Consider the following 22944-nt stretch of genomic DNA (forward strand, 5'->3'; position numbering starts at 1 on the left):
TAAGAGTATGTGAGTCCAAGCAGTGTGTCATTTGTGTTAAAACCTTTAATCTCTGAGTAAGTTTTAGTGGTAGAATCTGTTACATCATTTACGTGGCTGCTGTTTTTCAAATACAAGGACTGCTGAAGGAGCAGTAAGATTATTTGAAGCAAACAGATCTGAACTGATTCTGTCACAAAGCCAAAAACTTCAATTAAGCTTTCAAAACTAGATTTCATTCTTTGTTCACAGAATAATACCTGTAATGATGGATCTGTAAGATGGAAGCTCTATGGAAAAATAAAGGAACTTTTAATTGTTTTTCCCCTACATTTCTATTACATCTTCACTATAAGTGTAGTAGAATAAATACTGTATTGCATTTTTGCCCTATTGCTTTACTGACCAGAAGAAAATTCAGCTAACTTTTATACAATGTCTCCTGCCTGAGAGACAATTCATACACTTGGTGAGCAATTCCTGAACTAAAAGTCCAGCTATTAATAAGATGTTTGAATTAGACTGAGTTCACACTTCCCATATATTCAACAGTTTGGTACTTTGTAGTTTATAAGGAATACTACAGTCAGGAAGAGTTAAGCCAGAAATAGTTAATACCAGGAGTCCAATATAAGCTGGCAGCTGAAGGAATCCAAACCCTCTGCTGTGAGACTTGGTTACTCCATCAAGAATATCTGCCTGTCACTACCTCAGTTAATTACTGTGGTTGCAACTGTAGAAAAGGATATATTTTCAAATAATAATATCCCTTGATCACCTGCAGTATAAGTCTGGAGTTATCTTTTACTGCCTGTGTAAAACCTCACTATAATTGGTTGTGACTAAATCTCCCATGACAAAATTTTGAAATGATTTTTCATCTTGACATCTCAGATGCAGACCATGCGTGCCAGATTCTCAAACCTCAGTTCTAAAATTGTCTGAGGGTGGCATATAGGGTCACTAATGTACCTGAATGGCATTATTAGAAATGTCATTAAAGATAAAAATTATCTGGCCCTAATGAATATTTAACCAGAAGCATGTTGATACTTTTTATCATTCATCAAAGTTTATTGTTGATCATCAAAGTAGTTTGTAAGACTAAATTTTATATAGAATGTAGAATGCTAAACTATAGAGCCTTTTTTTTGGTCAATCATAGAATTTAGGAAATGTTCACAGGTTCCTCTGTAGGAGATTTGCTGTGCTTTATAATTATTTACAGTCACTTTTGACCTAAATTTCTAGGTTTTGAGTGTAAGGGAAAGGGTTTATCATCTCATACACTACTTTTCTTCATTTCCATACTGCCTTAGCTAAACATCATTGGTGTGTGCCCTCAGCCTGCCATTCAGGATTTTAAGGTCATGGAGGAAAGTAAAGCAAGGCATGGTTTTGATTTCACAAGAAGCTGCTTCCTTCAGAAGCAAGGTCTGGCTGTTGGTCAGTGATCCTGCACTTGTGTGCAAGCAAAATGTCCTGTGGCACATTCTTAGGTATGAAAGTGGTGATCAGTTCAGAGCAGTGTTTCCCTTCGAGTTCCTGCCACTATCCAGAATGCAGGTATTTGCCTCATTAAAGGTAATGGTAATGAGAAAATGTTGCTGTTCCATATTTTTAAAAATAAAGTGATAGTTCCGTGGTGGTCACTGATAACATAATTCCCATCATCTTAATGAAATCACCTTTTCAAGGACTGTTGCTCATTTTCATAATATTTTACAGACTCCTGAGATGAAGGAGGCAATGTTGTAGTTTTTTGCTCTATATACCTTCGTACCAACAGCTCTGTCTGTCAGTTTTTATTGCATAAAAATCAGGTTAATCTAATCCAGAATAAATACTTTTAGCAAAAAGACAGAAAAAGGCAGAGAAGTCCAAAGTGGAACATATGCAAAGGCATTTACTCTGTGTGAATTTTGCATAGGTGCTCAGCAAGGGGAGGCTCTCTAACTTTCTGATTAGGTTTCTCAGGTTCATGAAATGTATGCTGTTTTAAGAAATAATGAAGAATATTGAAGAATAAAATTTGTTCTTTTCTCCTTTTCTCTTTGAACAACAGTTTTAATAGTATATAAAATCAGCAAGCCTTCAGAAAAATCTCTTTTGCTTTTCTGAGAAATAGAAAATCTTAACCTAAAGAATTCTGTGGAAAATATTGCCTGGGGATATGAAATTTATTCTGCATTTTAATGAAATCACAAATGAGTCAATTTAAAACTAGTATACCATAAACTATGCTTCCTTCCTACATCTGTTCATAAACATAGAGGGGATGTATACCTAGGGGAAACTTTGGTTCCTCTTGCACGCAAGGAGGAAAAATTCTAGCCAGGAATACAAATTTTTCCTCGTTCCCTGTGGGTAAACATCACAGAAGGAAAGCTAGTTAAGGTTCATTTCTAAGACACAGAGCTCCTTGTCGATTGCAGTTGTTAATAAGGTTTGGTGGAGACAGAAGTGTGTCACTCTGTATCTGCCGAGTGTTGCAATTTGCATGGAGTCAGTCGAGCGTAACTCTTGCCTAACAAACCATACAAACCATAATAACAACAACAAAAAAAATAAGGCTGGGACAAGTCTTATTTACTAACAGCTTTTTTTTGCAGAAAGTTTCCTGGATTCCATAGTTTACTCTGTCTTTAGAGAAACCTTAAAAGGACCAAATCAAAACAAACTTTGAGGGCATGTTTAGTAATTAAATATAATCGAAATAGATATTTATAACCTCTGGGTTTTCTAAATGGACATTTTTGGAAATTAGAACTGGCACGTGCAGAGAGATTATAAATGAACCCTCGTGTCATCATTGTCTACTTTTGTCAAAACTGGATCCCCAAACTGCTGAATTGCATTGTGTGTATAAGTATTTCTAAAAGAGTATTTGTGTTAATTGACATAATCAGGCATCAGAGGTTAGAACTGACATCTTGGCTGTCACCCAGGCAGTCACACAATGATTTATTGCTTGGAGTGACTGTTCATTTTGTTTAGAGTGGGTGGGATGTGATTAGGGGAATCCTCTCTTGCCAAAACTTGGATCCTAAATCCATGCCTCTTCTGATGGCAATCACTGATCATATTTGGTCAACAGGAGGGATGTTTTGACCACTGTTAACTGTTTTTTTTTGTGACTGAGTACCCTTATTCACACATTTCTCCTAAACCAACCATCCATAGGACTTCAGAGAAACAGAACTTACAGCAAGAACTGCAAGATTCCCATTCAGGTTATGCAGTCATACTCTCAGTGTAAATGGAAGTGTAGGTGTACTCAATAGACAGTCATGGTACTACCTGTGCTAGAAATAGAAATATTCTCTGAAAAATGTTACATTTATTCTCACTGATTCAAAACTGTTGCTTTGCTGTATTATTAGAGGGTTTCCTGGCTTTTTTTGTGCAGTGCAGGTCAGTGCAGGATGTAGTGTATGGACTTCATGTGCTCAAGTTACCTGAAGACTGTCCTTCATGAACACAGCCACAAATAAAATACACAGTGAGGTTTCCATTGCAGAAGCACTCGTGTCCTTTTTCAATTGGGTTATCAGTTTTGAGCAGTCCTGAATAACTCTTGAATTCATTTTTATTCCTGAAATGTTAGGAGGAGTATAATTTTTCTAAGTGTAAAAGGAACATTCAGAATTAAGAGTATGAAGGTGGACTTCAGTCCTTGCTGCATTAACTGTGGAAGTTTCTTTTCCTCAAATGAGTATATGGAATTAATTGGTCCATGAAGATGCTGCTACACTTTTTTTGTTGCCATAAGTAGCAGTAGAGAAATAAGGAGATTTGCCATCGAAGTGCTGACCCACCTTCATCACAGTATGATCTCCAGAAGGTGTTTTACCAACATTACCACGTAGTGGGAATGTTGCAGTGATACATTCTCTCCTAATTTCCTGTAAATTAATATTTTCTTAGCATCTCCTAATTTCTGTACTGAATCAGTTAGAAATGGATACAGTGTTTTAACAGCTTTTTTCTTGTAAAATGACACTTCTGCTTGAGGTGAAAGTTGTGCTGTCCTCCATCTCTAATTAATTGTGCCAGCAGCCATAACATTTTATTATGTGATTCATACAGCTTTTATTTGGCATGAAATAGAAGTGAGTTGGCTTTGAGGTATGAGCTGTTCCAAGAACAGAATCTCGTATTTATTTCTGTTTAAAATCACCTCAGAAGATATTTAAAGATTCCTTTTAGTCTTGCTCAGGTCTTTTTAGGGACTTTGGTTGTTGTTCTCTTCAGAAGTTGTTAGGTGACAGCTCCAAGATCAGCCATCCTGGTGACATCCCTTTTCTCCTGCACACACTGTGCCTCTCCAGCCCTGCTCCGTGGTTTGGCCAGTGGTGTCTGATCTCTGCTCACCACTACATGGTGACAGGGCCTGCCAAAAGGCTCAGGGTAAAATTAAGTTTAATCCATACACCAGCCCACTGTCATTCACCTTTTTTCTTTTCTCAGCTCTAGGTATGTTGAGTGTTTCAGTGACATTGGTTGTGGTCAAAATGCTTGTTGAGGAGAATAAACAGTTCAAAGAGACTATGAGAACAGGCTCTATAGATCAGCTCTTCTCCTTAGTCTTTGTACAGGGTTTTGACCCAAACCACAGTGTCATAATGGCTACACCTCTTCCAGGGCATCAAAGGAGAGGATATATTCTAATTACAGAGAGATAAAGAATTTTAGGTTACAGTGTGCTTTCTCTCTAGTGGTAGCAGAGCCATGATTAGCAAGTCACTATTGAACAACACCTTAAATATTGGGTTTAATTAGAATTCAGATCATTATACTTTGTGATAATCTTATTGCAAAGATATCTCTATCCAGGATTAGAATAAACAAAGTATAATATTTTCCATAGTATCAACCTTTAACTCATCAAGTTTATATGAGATAAACAGGGTGAAGACAGTTTTTTTCTAGTGGTTGATCAGCAAAGTCTGATCTATTTGGTGTAAACATAACATGAAAGAGTGAAGGGGAGGAAAAAAACTATTAATGATTGAATTATTTGACTTAGAAGGCAGAGATTTAAGAAGCTACCTAACATGATGTTAATTCAATACTCAAAAAAAATCCAGTAAAGGGTTCCAAAAGTAGATGGTGTTAGATCACTGTAGTTGCTGAAACAGACAGAAGTGGAATAGCAATGCAACATTTTAACACCCAGGAGCACTGAGACCTTAGCTCTGGTTCATGGCAGCACAACAGAAGCCATCAACCTGAACTGTCTGTTTTGGGAGCTTTAAGAACTCATCTCTCCTGTCCATGTGCTTCTGTAGCAACCAAAGGGAGGGATTAATCTTTGGCTCCTGTCACATTGACACCTGTATACAAAAAGTAATTTCATTGGAGAATAGTTACTATTCACCCCTGTGGCTATACATGAATATTTAACATAAGATCAAAATGCTATAACCACGTTCTTGCTTCTGATTCAAAACACACTATCAGGAGAGATTTGCTGTTAATATCAGAGAACCTCTGGGTGACAACTGCCTTTCAGAAAGTGGCATTCAAATGCTGTCTGATCTGCAAATGTGTAATTCTCCAGGGCTTTCTATACAATAACCTCAGATACTAAATGCAGTTTTGTATTCCCAGTCGTGTCTGTGGGAAATTCTGTGGTTGCAGTCAGTTTTATTTGTTTTATTTAACTTACTGACGTAATTTTCCAAAGCAAATTCCTTAGACCATTTTAATTTTTAGGATCCATTGGTTTACCAAGAAACAACTTCAGAAAAAAAATTCAGACATGGTCCCAAGTATTAAAAACTAGGTAGGGATGGAAGAAAACATCTTTGGAAGTAAATGTACTTTGAATTAACAGTAACACTTGCAAACTAAGGATCTTTGAGCCAAGCATAATCTAATTTATGTGTATACAATTAATGTTTGAATATTTCTTTCTATAAAACTGTCATTCTGATATTTTTGTGCTGTCATTCAAAACTATGAGCTGGAATGCTTTGGGTTGGAAGGGACCTTAAAGATTATCTCATTCCAGCCACCCTGCCATGGGCAGGGACACCTTCCAGTAGACCAAGTTGCTCAGACCCTCATCCGACCTGGTCATGTCGTGCCTGTTTTCCTCCCCTCTGTGTATTTTTCTCTTAAAGCTTGGTACTTATTGGGAGGATTAAGACTAATAGGATAACACCAAATCAATGTCAGTGACTTTGGTGGAGGGCAGCATGTCTTTTTTCCTAGTCCAAACTGTCTCTCTAAGAGACACACACACACAAAGTTGAGTGAATCCTACACATGGCCTATCTGTTTCTCTTCAGGTTTTGCAGAGCCAAGAGAGTGAGTGACAAATGCATTGAACTGCTAAATGTTTAACCATATTCCAGTGAGGATTGCATTGTTGAATGGACTGTAGAAATTGAGGAAAATTGCAACATTTGCTATCAGTACAGAATAACTCATACTTTACTTTCTTCTGTGCACTTCCCTATCTTTAGAGCTCTGAATAAATATAGCAAAACTATTAACTCCTGAGAGAAGAGTTTATCACATTGAACAGCCAGAGGAGTCTTTTACGAGCATGGCAGTGATTTAAGTATTTTGTAGGCAATTTACTTGCTTTTAAGCAAAACTGGTGGTAATATGTGATGCAGTTCCTCAAATGTGTGTGTGCTTTCAGGTTTATGCAGAGATATCTGAGTGCTTTGCTGGATGAGGGTCAGTGGCTGGTGCTGAGTAGAAAAGGACTTGGGCACATCCTTAAATGTAAGCACACAGATATGTGCTTTGCTGATTTGCCCTAAATTCACTACATTGATAAATATTACTTATTCCTAAGGAAAGATTGCCAGGATAACAAACCATAAATGATGCCTTTCCCAAGGGTATAATGCACTTTATAAGATCTTCTAGTGCATCTCTTTAGAGGTACATAGCTTTCTGCTTATTACAGGACATTTACCTTTGCCTCTGACTTAGATGGAACTTGTGCCTAAAGATGCAGTGCAGGTACACAGAGGTAAAATAACAGAGAAAGTGTTCTCAAGAAACAGTGTAGATTGTTAAATGAACAAAAAAATGACTGCTCAAGTTTGTGGACTCTTTATAAAGTAATATATAAAGTAAGAAAAAAAAAGTTATTTCATATAAGAAAATATGATTTCTTATCCCACGTGAAAAATCTCACACTAACCATCAGAATACGAGCTTTAACAAGAAAAGTAACCATTTCTTATTATTTCCTCAAAAGCAGAAAATTCACGTGGTTCGATATTCCTATGAGGAGGAGGGTTATCCTTCTTTGGAAGCATCACTGGAGTATTTGCTGAGGGTTTTCCCCATGCCTGACAGTGTTTGAGGCATTCAGACAATGTCCTAATAGGCTTGAATTTTGGGTCACCCCTCAATTTGTCAGGCAGTTGGACTTGATGATCGTTGTAAACTCCTTTCAGCTGAACTATTTGACTAAATTCGACTATTCTATTCTTTCTATTTTCACACTTAAAACTCAGCCCAGAAAGAAAAAGGAAGATCAAAGATGTGTAAATAGTTCTAATGAAATGTTGGAGAACATTTACAAAACCTTCAGTTCAGTTTGGGAATTAGATTTGGTCACACTGAATTCTCTTTTCATACTATTATCTTCTTATTTCTAAAAAGAGTGTTTCTAACCACCGTAAGAGTAGGTTCGTGCACTGCCTTAAATAGAAACAAAGGCAAACCCCCTACTAATTCTAAGTAATAATTAAATTATCTGTAATTATTGTTTTAGTGAGAACACATATTTCTCACTGACAATTGGAAATAAGGCTATTTTTTAATTGTACCTAGTAAAATAATTTTTTTGTAATATCCTTTAGTTTTCAAACCAGAACTCGATTACTTCTTCTGGAGTAAACAAAAAGAGGAAGAAACATAATCTTTCTTGATTTATTTTGATTATTTGCATTTATGTTCGTGTACATCTGAGTCCACCTTAACCAAGGTAGCTGACAATAGTCCTCTCTGCATATGTCAGGGTATTTTTAAATACTGTATTTGTTTTCACATGTGCTTAAAATTTAGCGTTGGGCTGCATACATGAAAATCTCCAGGTAGTAGATCATAAAGTCAATTTTTGAAGGTTGACTGAAAGATTCCTCTGGTCATGTGAAGTATGATCAGCCCTAATAACTTTCTCAGCAGTCCTTGGATTGTTAGTGAAGCCAGCACGGTGCTAGCACTGGTGTGGTGGCACACGTAGGGGGTGTGCAAGTCAAAATTATTTGTTGATACATACATCTTACTAATGAAAAAATACAGAGCCAGAATGTCAGTGAAATGTGAACTTAAGATGCAAATAGTAAATATACACTTCAATGTAGAAAGTGTTATTTATGTACTGGAAATAAAAAAAAAAAAAATCTAACGGAAAATAACCCCTTTTTTTAGCCATATTTCAAAGGACAAGTGAGAGGACACTGGCTTGCAGTAGGGCACATTCAGAGACAGACCCTGTCACCTCTGTGTTATGCCTACAATTGCATTTACTTTTTGGAGCTGCTTCTCTTATTTCTCAGCAATTTCTGACTCAACAGCAATTACCTTCAGTGCAGGGCAGCGAGAGGTGCCCAGGGAAAGCAAGAGCATTTCGTACTCCTTGTGTATTCCTATGGATTTGTGCTTTTATTTCACCTGACAGGAAGAAGCACAGAAGATAAAACAGGCAGCATTAGGCTTTGATTTGAGGTTTTTTTCATTTTAAATGTCCTGAGACACTAACATTGTTCAGGCTGTGATATTCAGATTTCCAACACTTTTATTTCAAGTGTCATGGCTTATCATTATGATAAAAAGACATTGCCACTGAGAGAAAGAAGATAGTCAGCTCTGCATATTGTCAGCCCCTCTTTCCAGTGGATATTTTCAAACACAAGGTCCTGTTGAATTTGGAGTGCAAGGAGGTTGATTGATGCTGTAATTGATTTAAAGCTGATTTCTGTTAGAGCTATCATTGGAAGAGTGGAGGTGATAACACAGCTTTCATGATTAGCACTGCATATGGTTTGCTGATAAGGAAGTTGGAGAGGAAATACTGTATTTAAAAACCTTCAGGATGGAAGGAAGAGAAGAGGGGGAAGGAAGGTAAAAGATCTGACACTATTAATGTTTCTGCTGGATCCAAACCAGCACAGAATCCTGCTTCAGGGCCAAAAGAATGCATGGAAGACAAAGAGCTGGACCTCACAACAAAAAAAAAAAGAAATAGCAGCATTTTTAAAAGAAAAAAATTAATATTAAATAACCCCAACATAATGGTAATTTATTATAAAACTTGAATATTCCTCCAAATATTGTGATAAAATCTTCTGCTGTTGTTTTCCAATTTACCTCCTGCAGTCAGTTTAGCCCAGCTGAATTGCACCGAAATTCTGACCTACAGATTTTTACCTATATCCATAATATCTGTATCTGTGGAGCTCTGAGCAGTCTGGTCTAGTGGAAGATGTCTCTGTCCATGGCAGTGAGGTTGGAATGTGATGGTCTTCGAGGTCCCTTCCAACCTAAATCATTCTATGATTCTATGGGGAGGGCGTATATACATGTATATATACATATATATACTTACACATATATATTTGTATGTGATTTTTCATTTGAAAAGACAGATTATTTTAAGCTTTCTAGTTTTGGTGGCTTTGCTTTTTAGTTTTGGTAGCTCTGCAGGTGCCTGAAAATTGCACCTGTCTCTGTTTTTTTAATTCTCATGGTTTTGTAAATTGCTCAAGTTCATTCACACCTTGAGAACAGCTTGCAAAATACCTACCAGTCTGTTCCTGAAATGTTTCTGGTACCTGAAATGGGAAAACACAGTAAAACTAGTCTGTACTTTTACAAATCTTAGGCTGATGCATCATATTATGAATTAAGTGCAAAAGTCATAATATTAAGCAATTACTACACTGTATTTTTTTTTCAATGATATGATCAGTATGTGGAAGATAAACAACCCTCACAATATTTGTGCCTTGATTCATATATCTGTCTGAAAAATTGTGATTTTGGTTGTGGAATATGTCTCCTAAGTGCAGCTGGACATATGTAGTACCAGCAGGGGCTATTCTGCCTCTAAGGTTTTGATTCTTTATATGTCTGCCAACACTTTGGAACCCATATATAGAAACACCTGAGGTAAGCAAATGTTATTTATAGCTTTTAATATGTGTGAGGTTTTTTATTACTTTTTTGGTGGTTATAGCTCTTAGAATCATCTTCTGCTATAAAACCAAAGAACAGAGATGATTACCTCTTTTTTATGCAAATGTAGGTAATGATCCATTAACCTATGGTGTCAGAGGTGTTTGCAAATTCATCATTCAGTGACCTTCTGATATGGGCAAAATAAATACTATTCTGGTCTATTTATCCAACTAGTCCATTTTCTGACAGTTTAATAATTAGCTTGTGGTAGAATAATCAAATTTTAAATTATGGGTGAAGAATGAGGAGCTTAGTGTTGGACACACAACACCCCCAATTAAAAACCAAACCAACCAAACAAACAAAACCCAACAAACAAACAAAAACTCCAAACAAACAAAACCCAAAAAAACCAACCCAAAAAAACCCCAAAAGCAAATCCCACAACTTCAGAAGTGAAGTGTTTTACTTTTGGTTTTGGCACTTGCATGTCACAGTGTCAAGAGCAACAGTGAATCACAATTAACTGTAAGAGTGATAAGAGAAAAGCTGTTGTAAGCATAGTACGTAGTATTAAGAGACAATGAAATCAGGGTCTCATTTTGGTTCTGGGGTTTTTTTACCATTTTTTACCCATATGTTTATCTTTAGAATACTTGTGACTGGAAAAGGTACCTGCATCTTCTGTTTTATCCATATGGTCCCATAGTAACAGATGCCTGAAATGGCTTAGGAAAGGTGTGACTCATGCTATCTGCTGGATTTTTCCTGGCATTTTTTCCCTTGATTTGTCAAAATATTGCACAAAAGAATGTTCATTTTTAGGATTACAGACCAAAACCTACATTTAGAAATGCTGTCATAAATGCCTGCATGCAGTCTGGCTTACTTTCCTGCCAAGGACTGTTAATGCTTAAATTAGCCACCTGATGGTCTGGTGCCTTGTTGTTCACGAATGTCAACTGCTCGTGAAAGAAATAACAGGTTTTTTTCCCATCAATTCACAGAATAACATTCTGAATGAGCTCATAAACCCCGCTAATTGCTGGCAAAAATTTGCACGTACTTTCTTTTGGATTGTTTGGTGCTCCATTGTAGGTGAAATGGCAGCACATGGAGCTGCCACTAAGCCTGCAAGGGGGACTCTCCAAATTTTTCACAGAAGGAAAAAGTGACTGAGACAAGGAAGCAGAAAACTTGATCTCAGTCATGTTTCTGGTTATAATTGTTCATAATTAGTAGGCAAGGAGTTTAAAATTACAGCCTTTTCCTCTATACAGAGCTTATTCAGAAAAAAAGGCATATTAATTTTCTGTGGTTTTCTTTTACTGAAGTATACTTAGTGTTTAATATTATTTGGGTGGGGGTTTTTTTTGTCCTCTCTACCTACTCTTTGCCCTCTCCCCTCCAGCTTGGAATGCTGCAAAATCCAGAACCTGTATCAAAGTTCACGTGAGTTTTAAAGATAGATAGATAGATGGATATAAGCCCCTCCACTTTCTGATTTGCAAAGCAGTATTTAAAAAATTTAATCTTCTAAAAACTTTTTTTTGGAGTTATCAAAAACACACAAAACCAAACTGTGAAATGTTTCCTATAATGCGATCTGATTTCTAAAATCATGTTACCAAAAGAGCTATTTAATTTGTACTTTTCAGCAATTTTCAGCTAGTTCTCTACTGTAGTTTCAGGAACTGTTACTCAGAACATAGTTTACTTCAGACAGCTCAGATGTCCTCAGTGTGATGAAAACGTGATTTTTAGAGCTCTCCACCAAACTATTCTGAGAACTAATGAATTGGTTTGAGCAGCTACAAATATCTGGAATTCCCGTAGCTCAGCAGCAATTTATTTGACAGGAAGCAAATAGAAATATTTTTAAATAAATAGAGGCTTTAATGGACAGACTGAGAAAACAGAATGCCCAGTTGAGATATTGTCACCACTGATGTGTTTCTGTCAAGCACAAAGATAAGGTTTGCCTCTGCTGGTCTCCAATGGCAGACCCTGCAGAGATGTTCTTTAAATCTCTGCCTCCTCTCAGCCTGTTCAAGGAAGGCTAGTCAGCATAGTCAAAATTACAACATTCTTTTATTGAAAAGTTTCACAAAACCAAACCTTCAAATAATCAGAATATGATGAGAACATATGCTTACAAAGGCAACCGGTTGACACGGGAAGTGCTCGAGGGGACAGGGTCACTTTGGAGGTAGGAAATTACAGCAATCCTTGGAGACTTGCCTTGTTTGCAGTGGGAACATATTTCCCAGAGCACCTTCTCACACGGGAGGTAAAAGAAAACCTTTTCTTAAATTCTACACTCTTAGTATTTTTTTTGTTTCCAAAATTCGCAGCAACTAAGAAAAGTTAATCTTTCAGATTAACCATCCCTGGGTTTGGTTTTACCCTGCTCTTTTTACAATCACAGAATCCCAGAATATGCTGAGTTGGAAGGGACCCACAAGGATCATTGAGTCCAGCCCTTGCCCAGCACAGGACCACCCCAAGAGTCACAGCATGAGCCTGAGAGGATCATCCAAATGCTCCTGGAGCTCTGTCACCCTTGGTGCTGTGCCCACTGCCCTGGGGAACCTGTTCAGTGCTCAACCACCCTCTGGGGGAAGGACCTTTTTCTTATAAAAGACCTAACCCTGCCCTGACACAACTTCAGCCCATTCCCTTGGGTTCTGTCCTTGGTCCCCACAAAGCAGAGATCAGTGCCTGCCCCTCCTCTTCCCCTCCTGAGAAAGTTGTAGACAATGACAACAGGTCACCAGAAAAGAGAAAAGGACCCAAGCGTGGCTCTTCCCAAGGTGTAGAACCTACCTGGGACAGGCCATGAGGGTTGTTGCAATACAAAGAAGATATTTATTATTGCTAACTGACAGTGAAGAAGCATTTAAAGAGGTTATTTTACTTACCCAAGAGGAATTTGACCAAGGCAGACAACACTTTTTAAAAAGGTTAAGGGGTTGGTCAGGCAGAGACAGCAATTAGCTGTTCCTGCACATTATCTGCTGTGGGATAGGGAAGTGTCTTGCTTTCAGAATGTGAGGGTATGAGCCAGCATTTAAAAATGAAGATGAGGACTCAAAGAGATCTGGTGTTCACAGCAGGAACTTCAAACCTCGTGTCTGGCACTACTTGCCTTTTAACAGCCTGTGCTCTGAAAATCTGTTAAAAACTCATTGGATTGGTTAAAACCAGGAGATAACGAATTCACAAGCAACTGTTTGCTTTGAGCCATAACAGAACACAGCAATTTCCTGACCAGGCTCCACCTGATGAAAATGTTCTAACATGGATATTACAAACGCAGTAGGGGATCGAGGGTTGGCAGGGGGAACTACCCATCTGATATGAACAGGGTGCAAAACAGTTGTGTCAGAACACAACCAGTCTGAGGGGCTTGCAGCATATCTAATCTGTGTTCGAGCTGTTTTCCTTAAGCCATATCGATTCCTTAAGCTTGTTAAAGTTGTAACTGGTAATTAGCAGCATGCTTTTAAACTATTGTTGTAGTAATGGAGTAGTTTCCTTTTAGAAGCTACAGGACTTGGTATTTAAATGATATATATGAGAAGTAGGCTTGACTAACTTTAGCTACACCAATGTTTTGGAAGAAATGTTTTTACCTCTTTTGGCTTTATGTGGTTATGATAAGAGATTCCCAAGGATTTCTGGAATAAGTAGTTTTCTTTTTTTTTTCTTCCCTTTTCCTAGTCTGGATTTCTTTGTGGCTAAAGAGGACTTGACTAGACGACTTCTTTTGTTTCATTTTTTGTTGTTGGGGTTTTCTTCTGTGTTCCACAGCCCTACTTTCTAATATTCTAATTATCTACTTTTTAAAAAAAATTTTATTAGAGTGATGTGGTCTAGACAGGGCTTCAACTGGTATTTTGGTTTGAAGGAAGGATGGAGTTTCTTGAATATTTTGTAACTATTGTCTGTGGCTTGGTAGAAGTCAAAAATAGCCAGTCATCCTTAAGTTGATTTGTGAACATTGTTCTATTTCTTCATAGTGAGGGAGGTGAGACCCTGGCACAGGTTGCCCAGAGAAACTGTGGCTGCCCCTGGATCCTTGGAACTGTCCAAGGCCAGGTTGGACAGGGCTTGGAGCAACCTGGGCTAGTGGAAGGTGTCCCTGCCCATGGCAGAGGCTTTGAAAGAGATGAGCTTTAAGGTCCCTTCTAACCTAAACCATTCTATGATTCCATACTGCACATGACTTTAAGTTTATTTAGGTGAACCGCTGTGCTCCAGCAAAGTACTGGAGCCATTTCATTATGCATTAAGAATTAATAGAAAAAGCTATTCAACATTGGGTTTCTGTGGAGAATCTTAATATTGTGATCTTTTGTTCTGCATTATTTACGTATATTTGTTATGGTGGTGAGTGAAATGGAGAAGCATTTAGCTTTTTAACACTGCACTGAGCACACTAAGGTAGGAGAGATTTGACACGTGTTGAAATTACTCCTGTGCCACATATTCACTTAAACGCAAACAGCTCGTTGTCTTTGTTGTGTTGTGTGGATTAAAAGGTTTGGAAACAATACGAATATTTCCCTTTTGATAGACTACAGGGCATTTCTTAGGAAATGAACAGAGTTCTCTTACTTTGGGACACGTCAGAGAGACTGCCACCTCATCTGATGTTTCTTTGAGATTTTTCTGAGGCAGAGTTGGAAAACAAGTACGAGTTTCAAAGACACTGCGTTCTTTGTGTCAGGGCAGAACATTATTTGATGTGGTTGAGAGTTATTATACAACTTTGCTGCTGTTTTCAATGAATAAAAGAAATAATAAAAAATTTAGGCACAGATTAGCAGCGCCTGAGAAAATGGTTACTTTCAGTGGTGAAAGGCAGCGAAGAGAAACTGCTCCTCTGGGTATTGTGTACTTTGGTTTTCTAGTGTTGCTGCTTCAAAAGCTTTGTAAAACAAAAAAGGAAATCTGCTGGGCACTATAAAGTTGGATGTCTTAAGCAAAATATTCCATATTTTGAAAAATTGGCTAATAACTATTATAGTTATGTCTCTGATATGAACATTTTAGGGAAAACCAGGTAAATAATTTACACTGATTCAAAATACTCTGTAGTTTCTGGAAGATAGTTTACTTCTCAGAAATTAGTATTTAGGGATTAAAAAAATTAGAAGATATATAAATACAGTTACACCAATTTTCTATCCATTTTTGACCAGAATTTGAACTTTTACAAGGTCTAAACTTTTTGTTAGGTCCCAGCTGTATCACTGTTGTCTTCACTTACAGTCAGTTTTCATAAGCTCCTCATTTTTTTTTGATAGTGTCAAAACTTTTCATCTTGACATCCACATTTCATTTTTGCCTCATAATTTTGATTCTTTTATCTGGAAGTATAAACTAAGCTAAATCTATACTGTCACACCTATTTTTTAAGATGATAAATGAGTGCCTTTTCTACATAACGCAGTGCAGTATAACATCTAGAAGAAACAGAAGGAAAGTGAAGTGACATTTCATTTGTTTCAGATCTTCCAATGCACCTCCTGTTCTATAGGGATGTCAATTTTTATTTCACTGTGGTCTTTATTTTTAAATATACAAATATATGTGTGTTTGTGTATGAATATACAAATACATGAATATATATATATATAATCTATATATTATATATAATATATATTATATATATAGTAATATATATATTTATATATATATATATATATATATGAATGTAGCTATGCAAACATAGTTGAAGAAATTTAAGGAGAATTTCCTTCTGGATGTTTTAAATCAATAAACTTCTATGTACTGTGTTTAATCAATAGTTTCTACCTAAGTAATCCATAGAAAATGTGATGGCAAAAACAGGTGGAGTTGCACAATACCCAATAGCAGAACAGCTGGGAACCCTCTAAGGAAGTGTGAAATAGGGATTAAATAGCTGGAGGAGGATATGGACTGGGACTGGGATGTCCCATGGGGAATTTTTTGTCAGCAGGGTAGGCAGTAGAGGGCAGGGGGACACTTTTTTTCCTCTTTTTCCTGAAATAATCGGAGCTCATCTGCATGAAGAGCCTGACAAGTGAAAGAACTGAATGTCATCTTGCCCTGGTGGGTCTTGGCCATAAACTTGAACATTTTTGGACCTTATTTTTGTACCTGCTCTGTAAGAAGAGCTCTGGGTACCCATAATGTTTGGATATTGGATGTATCCATTTTTATGGATTTTGGTGTCTAAGGCTTCTTGAAAACATATTCTAGAGTTTTATACCAAAAATGTCAAATGAAAGTTACTCCAGCAATGGTATTTTTGTTGTTTGTATAGGACTCTTCTTTGTAATAACTAAAATAATTCATTTGGGGAAGGTACAGATGCCAGACAGAGGGATAACATTTAATATGATGATATTTAAAAAGAGTAAATGCTGGTCCTGGTGATTGCAGGCCTGTTAGCCTGGTATCGATCCAGAGCAAAATAATGCAGTGGTTGATGCAAGGCTTGGTTAATAAAAATTTAAGGAATGTAATGTAATTAATGCCTAACAGCATTGGCTGAGGGAAAATAGATCCTATCAAGCTACCTTGATATTGTTTTTTATGAGATTACGAGTTTGATTGATAAAACAAAGATGCTGACATTAGTTATATGCCTTGGAAAAAGTATCTGTAGCATGTGATGCCTCAAGAACAGCAGCAAAACAACACAGTGCAGTAGATTTACAAAAAAGCAACTGGTAATATTTTAAAACAATTCTGTAAAGCAGTTTTGGCACCACAGAGTAGTTTTGAGGTTCTTTTTTCTGTGCTATTTAATAACACTTTTTATCACACATAATAAATATAAAGTATTCATAAAATTTTCAGATGTCACAGGGTTTGGGGATGTGGTTAATGATGATAATGATGGATCAGATTCAGAGCAGCTAGAATTTCTTGCGTGGAAGGAAACAGCGTGGAAAAAAGCCCCTGCCTTGAATAAAGTCACACTTTCAGAAAGGAAGATCCTACCTAGGAATTTATAAATCTTTCAGGCTGTTATTTTGATGGAAATGAATTAAATATGAGTTCTTAGTGCTATCCCCTTGTATGTGTACACAAGATGTGTCAGGTAGGAATGGAAAAATAATACCTCTGAATTTTGTTCATGTATAAATACTGCCAGAAAGTCTCCCAACTCTTTCCACAGGCCAGAGCATGTCTTGACAATTGAAACAATATTCATAAAATACTTCTTTCCGTGAAAGATGAAAAGTCTATGTGACTTCTCTTTAATGGAAAACTGGAACAAACCGAAAGATCATCATTTGTCCAAATTGTAGAAGTGAAAGTCAGAGCTTGACTTTGCTTTTTTCATGGGGAGCAGTTATTTGATAGAAAATAGCAAAAGGCTAAAACCATGGATGTATGTTTCGCTGAATTTCTAAATAGTGGAAAATTCAAAATGTTTTTTAGCTTGAACTTCCAGAGCTTTGCTGGGTGAGGAAATCAAAGCTTATTCCAGCAAAAGTTTCCACAGGGTGCCCTTTGAGTAAATATGCAACTCTCTCTCATCACATTTCTGTCTTAATGGTAATGAAGTGGGAATTTCTGATAGCTAAAGATGTCTTATAGAATTCCATGCACAAACAGAAGGGTGGATAAATTTTGGCTGTGCTAGTATTGTCTGTAAGATCAGGGAAAATCTCTATCAAGCTGAGGAATCAGCAACTGTCAAGAAAAGCAATATATACCTTACTGGTATATGTATTATTTGTGAAGCTTCAAGACAGAAATGACAGTAAGTGGATTTTTAGAAGGTGAGAAAGAAAGGGAGATAGACAGAACAAGCCCCATAGCCGAGTTAAGCAAGACAAATTCCCAATTTTATTTTTAGCAAGATAGAGCAGTCGTAGAGAACAGAGCAATATGCTATAAATGAAGAGTGCTGACAAAGCATATGTTGTTAAAAACTAAGGATAATGAAATAGGACAGAGGAGGCTGAAATTGTGTCAGCATTCCATAATGCAAATGAAAAAAGACATTACAGTTGATCTTCTTTGAGGAAGTGATCTACATATATTCATTTCTTAGATCAAAAAAAAAAGAGATTTAATGCTTCAGTAAAATGTTTGAATTTTCTACATTAGTTTTTGTAAGTATCCTGATATAACTACATTTAGAGTTCTACAACTAGAAGAGATGAATTGGAGATTGATTCTCGATTTGGTTTTTAATTGCTATTATCTTGTGTTGAGTTCTGGTGTAGAGTTAAAAGAAGTGCTTTTTGGGAAAGGGGAAAGCAGCAGATGATCCTGTCGGGAAGAGTGGAGAAACTGGCATTAGGAAAGTAAGTGCTAGTTTTGAATATAGAGTTGACTTAGAATTCCTATGCCAAATTCATTTTTATTTTAAGGGATAAATTTACTAAAATATGCCTCTGAAATAGGATCCTAGACAATAATCTCAGTCTAGATTTTCAACACACCTAAAATTGCTTTTCTTTTCTGCTGCTTTGTGAGCACATAAAAATGAATAGAGTTCACTCAGTGTTCATGTGGTTAAATAATAAGTGTTATAAATCAATGCTCAGGTGCGTGTCCCTGTGTGTAGAGCTCATCCTCAAGGTAGTAGTGCTGTTATATATTTTTTTAATTATCTTATTTTTTAGTGTACATTATCAAGCTAGATAAATTCTGATTGTCTTGAGGGTAGTCAGGATAATAAAACAAGAACATTAGTAAACCCTAGACTACAATTTCAGGTAAACTTGAAGCAAATATGGTTCAATGTTCCTAAATACCTGTATGCTTGACATAGTGATAATATATTTTGTTTTTACAGAATTATGTACTTTTGGTTCATGATCTTGGATTTGAGGTAAGGGGAGGAAATGGTTGAAAATAATCTAAGGCTTGTTCTATGCTTAGAAGTATGAGGAAGGCTTTAAATCTTTCCTTGGAAGCAGCCTTCAGAGTTTCCAAATTTTTTCTCTTAATAGGAGATTCTTCTGAATGCCTGAAGCACCAAGGACCTTCTCACAAATGAGCCTCAGGCTCAATTAACTGCATCTCTTACTGGTATTGAACAAATATTTAATTGAAAGCAAAAGTATTTTTCAATTTTTTGACACTCTTACTTAAAGTGAATTAAAAATCTGGTGTAATTCTTCATCAGTATGACTTAAACATGAACACATATTCATCCTGCCTGGGCCTGGGATCCCAGCAGTCCCCTGCCCCAGGCTGGCTAGCTGAACAAAAGGAAGCCTTAATTAAATGATTACATAAATTCCCTTTGGAGAGGCTGAATAAAATTCACTACATGTAGGATTTCCAGCTCTGAGCAGATGTGAAAGGAAATCTGGAAGCCTGGTGAACTGGCAGAGAAATCCTAAATCTAAGCTATTGAAATGTGATGGGCTGAGAGATGATTATTTTTGAAAGAATTGTGTCCTCTTTTGAGGCATTCTTGTTTTTTCTCAACCTAGCTTGTGTCAGGGAGGTTTGTTTAGATTTGATTAAATACATTGTTCTTATGGCTGACAGTCTAGTTGGTGTGAAAGAGGGGAGCATGTAGGTTTGCTGCCTCGGTGCTGCACAGTGTACAAACTTGTCAGAAGAGAAGCAGGGAAACATCTGTTTCTCTGACATGACAAGGTGCTGGTGAACAGCAAATATTATGTGTAGGGATTGTTGGCTTTGTAAAGCCAAAATATTTTGCAGGGATCTGTCAGTTTGATATTTCGGGTGAAGAGGGGAAGAGGAAAAAGGACTTTCCAAAATACTGTGTAAGAGCTGCGCTGAAATAATCTACAACAGCTGTGTTTGAGTGTCCTGAATCAGGTGCTGGGAGAGATGGAGGGCAGAACCTTGGACGTGGGCTCTGATGTGCTTTATATTCCTCCCAAATACCATCTTAAACACATGACAGTGTTTAAGGAGTGCAAGAATAACTTTGAAACAAGACAGTTCAACCTGCCAGCTCAGGACACTTAGTGTTTCTCAGTTTAGAACAATCATAGGCTTTGAAATACTAAAATGCTGTGATAAAGTATTGCTGCAACCTTGCAAGGGTTTAATTGCTTGCCTGTGTTTGTGGTTTCTGTCTAACAGAAACTATTAACAAATGGATTTAGGATGTTATTGTTACCTGTGGTATCCCACGGCTTGTCATGAGTTTTGGTGGAGGAGTCATTTATCCCATGTCAGGATGGAGCTCTAGAGCCCAAACTCAAATTGCTGAGTCTGCATCCCACCCCACACAAAACCATTCCAAACATGCTATGCATGGTGACCACCAGTGTTACATCATATTTAGTTGCCAAACAACGGGGATGTGCCTTTACAGGATCTAGTGTGGTAATAAAAGAGTACAAAACCTGACAACAGCATGTTCTTTTGGTTCTCCTGCACCCTCTTAATGCCATCACAAGTGGCAGAGACAACTGCTCACTGACTAATTCAGTTATTTTTATGTAGTTGGACATGTTGCTAATGCTAATCCATTAGGATCTCCTTGTACTGCTGGCAGGTCTTTATTTATCCATGGGACTGAAAGCATTTTAAATCTCTTCAGAAAAAATATCATCCTAGACAGATGTGAATAGTCCTGTGAAAGGATGAGTAAAACTCCCACTTTTTCCTCTTCACTAAGGACTTCTTAGTGGCAATAAGATGATATGGAAGTACAGGCTCTTGTTTTATCCTAAATAATGATGATGATGATAAGAATAGAGTGAATCAGACTATTTGCATATGGTTCCTCCAGCAGCAGTTGCCGTTGTTTCCTTCATTGCTGTCACTTAAAATCTCTCTGTGTGCACAGTGAGCTGTGCTGGGAGCTGATCCGTCTGCAGACTGTGTTTTTCCATCAGTAGAGTTGGTTTTGGCACATTCAAGCTTTCTGTGCAGTCTGGGATTGTGCAAGTGCCAGTGTTGGCACCCGGGAGGAGCACAGCCAAGCCTGGCTTGCAGAGGAAGATCAGGAGCAGATATTTTAAACTGCAATCCCAGTGCATTGTCTGAGTGCAGAGTGTCTTGAATGGGAGTGATTTAGCCATTTGCTTGGTAAGTTGTTGTTTTAGAGGAAAATGCTGGATAATACTGTCCAGTGACTCAGAAACTCTGCCTGTTGATTTCAGTCCTTGACCTTTGCCATGCAGTTGTCTCTCACTTTCTGCAGTACAGCAAATTTCCAACCAATTTGCAGCTCTGGGTTAGGTAATTGTGCTGCCTGAGGAGGTTCACACTGAATTAAATGTTATCTCACTGCTGACCTGTGGGCAGGGTGCTCTCAACACCCCCTTTGCACAGATACAAGGAATATGTTGCTTCTGTCTGTCACATCATGGAAAAAGGAGTTTAAATAACTTTTTTTTGGAAAGCTGTGAGTATGCAAAATAAAAAAAAATAAATGGAAAAATGAGAAAGGGGGGAAAAATGATATTAGGAAATAGCTTTGTAATGAACTCTTGCCTTCTAACTATTTCGACTAGATAACCTGTCCAATAATAAATAAAATAAAATAGTAGCTAAATCAATGATCAGTTGGATCAGGTACACATTAGTAATAAATAGGATTTGGAAGCATAGGCCAGAAGCATAAAAACCTCTGTGATGGTGATACCAAGAGTCCAACCAATTTAATAAATTCTTTTGGAAAGTGGCCAGTAGAGGAACATGAAAGATCCAGGATACATGGGGACTTATCCAGCCTTGGGATACTTCGGGAGTTATAATTGATAACCTAAGGACAAAATAAAAAGCACTACTTAGCTGGAATTAGTATTTGCACCATCATAACTGGTAGGCAATGACAAACTTTGTCTTTGACCTGTTTTTAAACCTTTTGACTTTCATCTAATCCTACAACAAAACTATGATTTGCAAAACTATGATTTTAAATGCTAATTTTACAATATTCTTTTAAAATTTATCCTCCTTTGTTTGCATGAAACGCGTGAAATAATTATTTTTTTCCGATATCATGCATTTCATTATTTTATGTAGTCTGCTTTTATTCCTGTTTCTTTATTGGTCTGAAAAATTTTGCTCTACTTATGTTTGTTTGGGTTTTTTTGTTTGTTTTTTTGGGTTTTTTTTATTATATATATTTTTTTCCTATTTAGAAACTGTGCAGTGTATATTTTATTTTTTATTTTTCCATAGTTATGCTTTAAGTCTTTCTTGAGGTTAAGATGCCTGGGATTGTGTGGAAAATTCCAGACGTGCATCATGAATTTATACAATGGCGTAATGATGGATTCGAGATATTCTTAATAGTTTTCTATTTGCCTTTTTCAGAGCTACTGAGCATTAGGATGACACTTTTAAAGAACTGTCTGACATGACACCAGATTTCTTGTGTGCACGGCAGTGTATTATCTGGGGCTTATTATTGCAGTAGGTAGGGTTATTTTTGCTTGTGTGCTGCCATTGAGCTGTATCTACCATTTTATCACCAGACAGTCTGTGTTGTCTGTGCCTTTTCAATCAAACTTACGTACAAACGCTCAGACTTGCCACATGATTTACTTAAATGTTGAATATCAGGGCTCTGAGTGCTGATCCTTGAAATAACCGACATCTATTATGGAAAAAAAAACAAAAGTAATTCTGCCACATCCTTTTAGTCTTTTAGGGACTATTTAATTCACAAAATGACCCTCTCTCTTATCTTACAATGATACAGTTATTTTAAGACGTTTAGGTAAGGGACACTAGTTAAAAAGGTTATAATATAGACATAGCTTACATTAATTATTCTATTCCAAAAGCTTCTCGCCTTCCTAATAGGCTTTTATAAACTTGAGAGACACTTAAACAGTATTTTAACTATTT

Source organism: Manacus vitellinus, unplaced genomic scaffold, assembly GCF_001715985.3.
Source record: "Manacus vitellinus isolate BGI_N305 unplaced genomic scaffold, ASM171598v3 scaffold_43_pilon, whole genome shotgun sequence".
Classification (NCBI taxonomy): domain Eukaryota; kingdom Metazoa; phylum Chordata; class Aves; order Passeriformes; family Pipridae; genus Manacus; species Manacus vitellinus.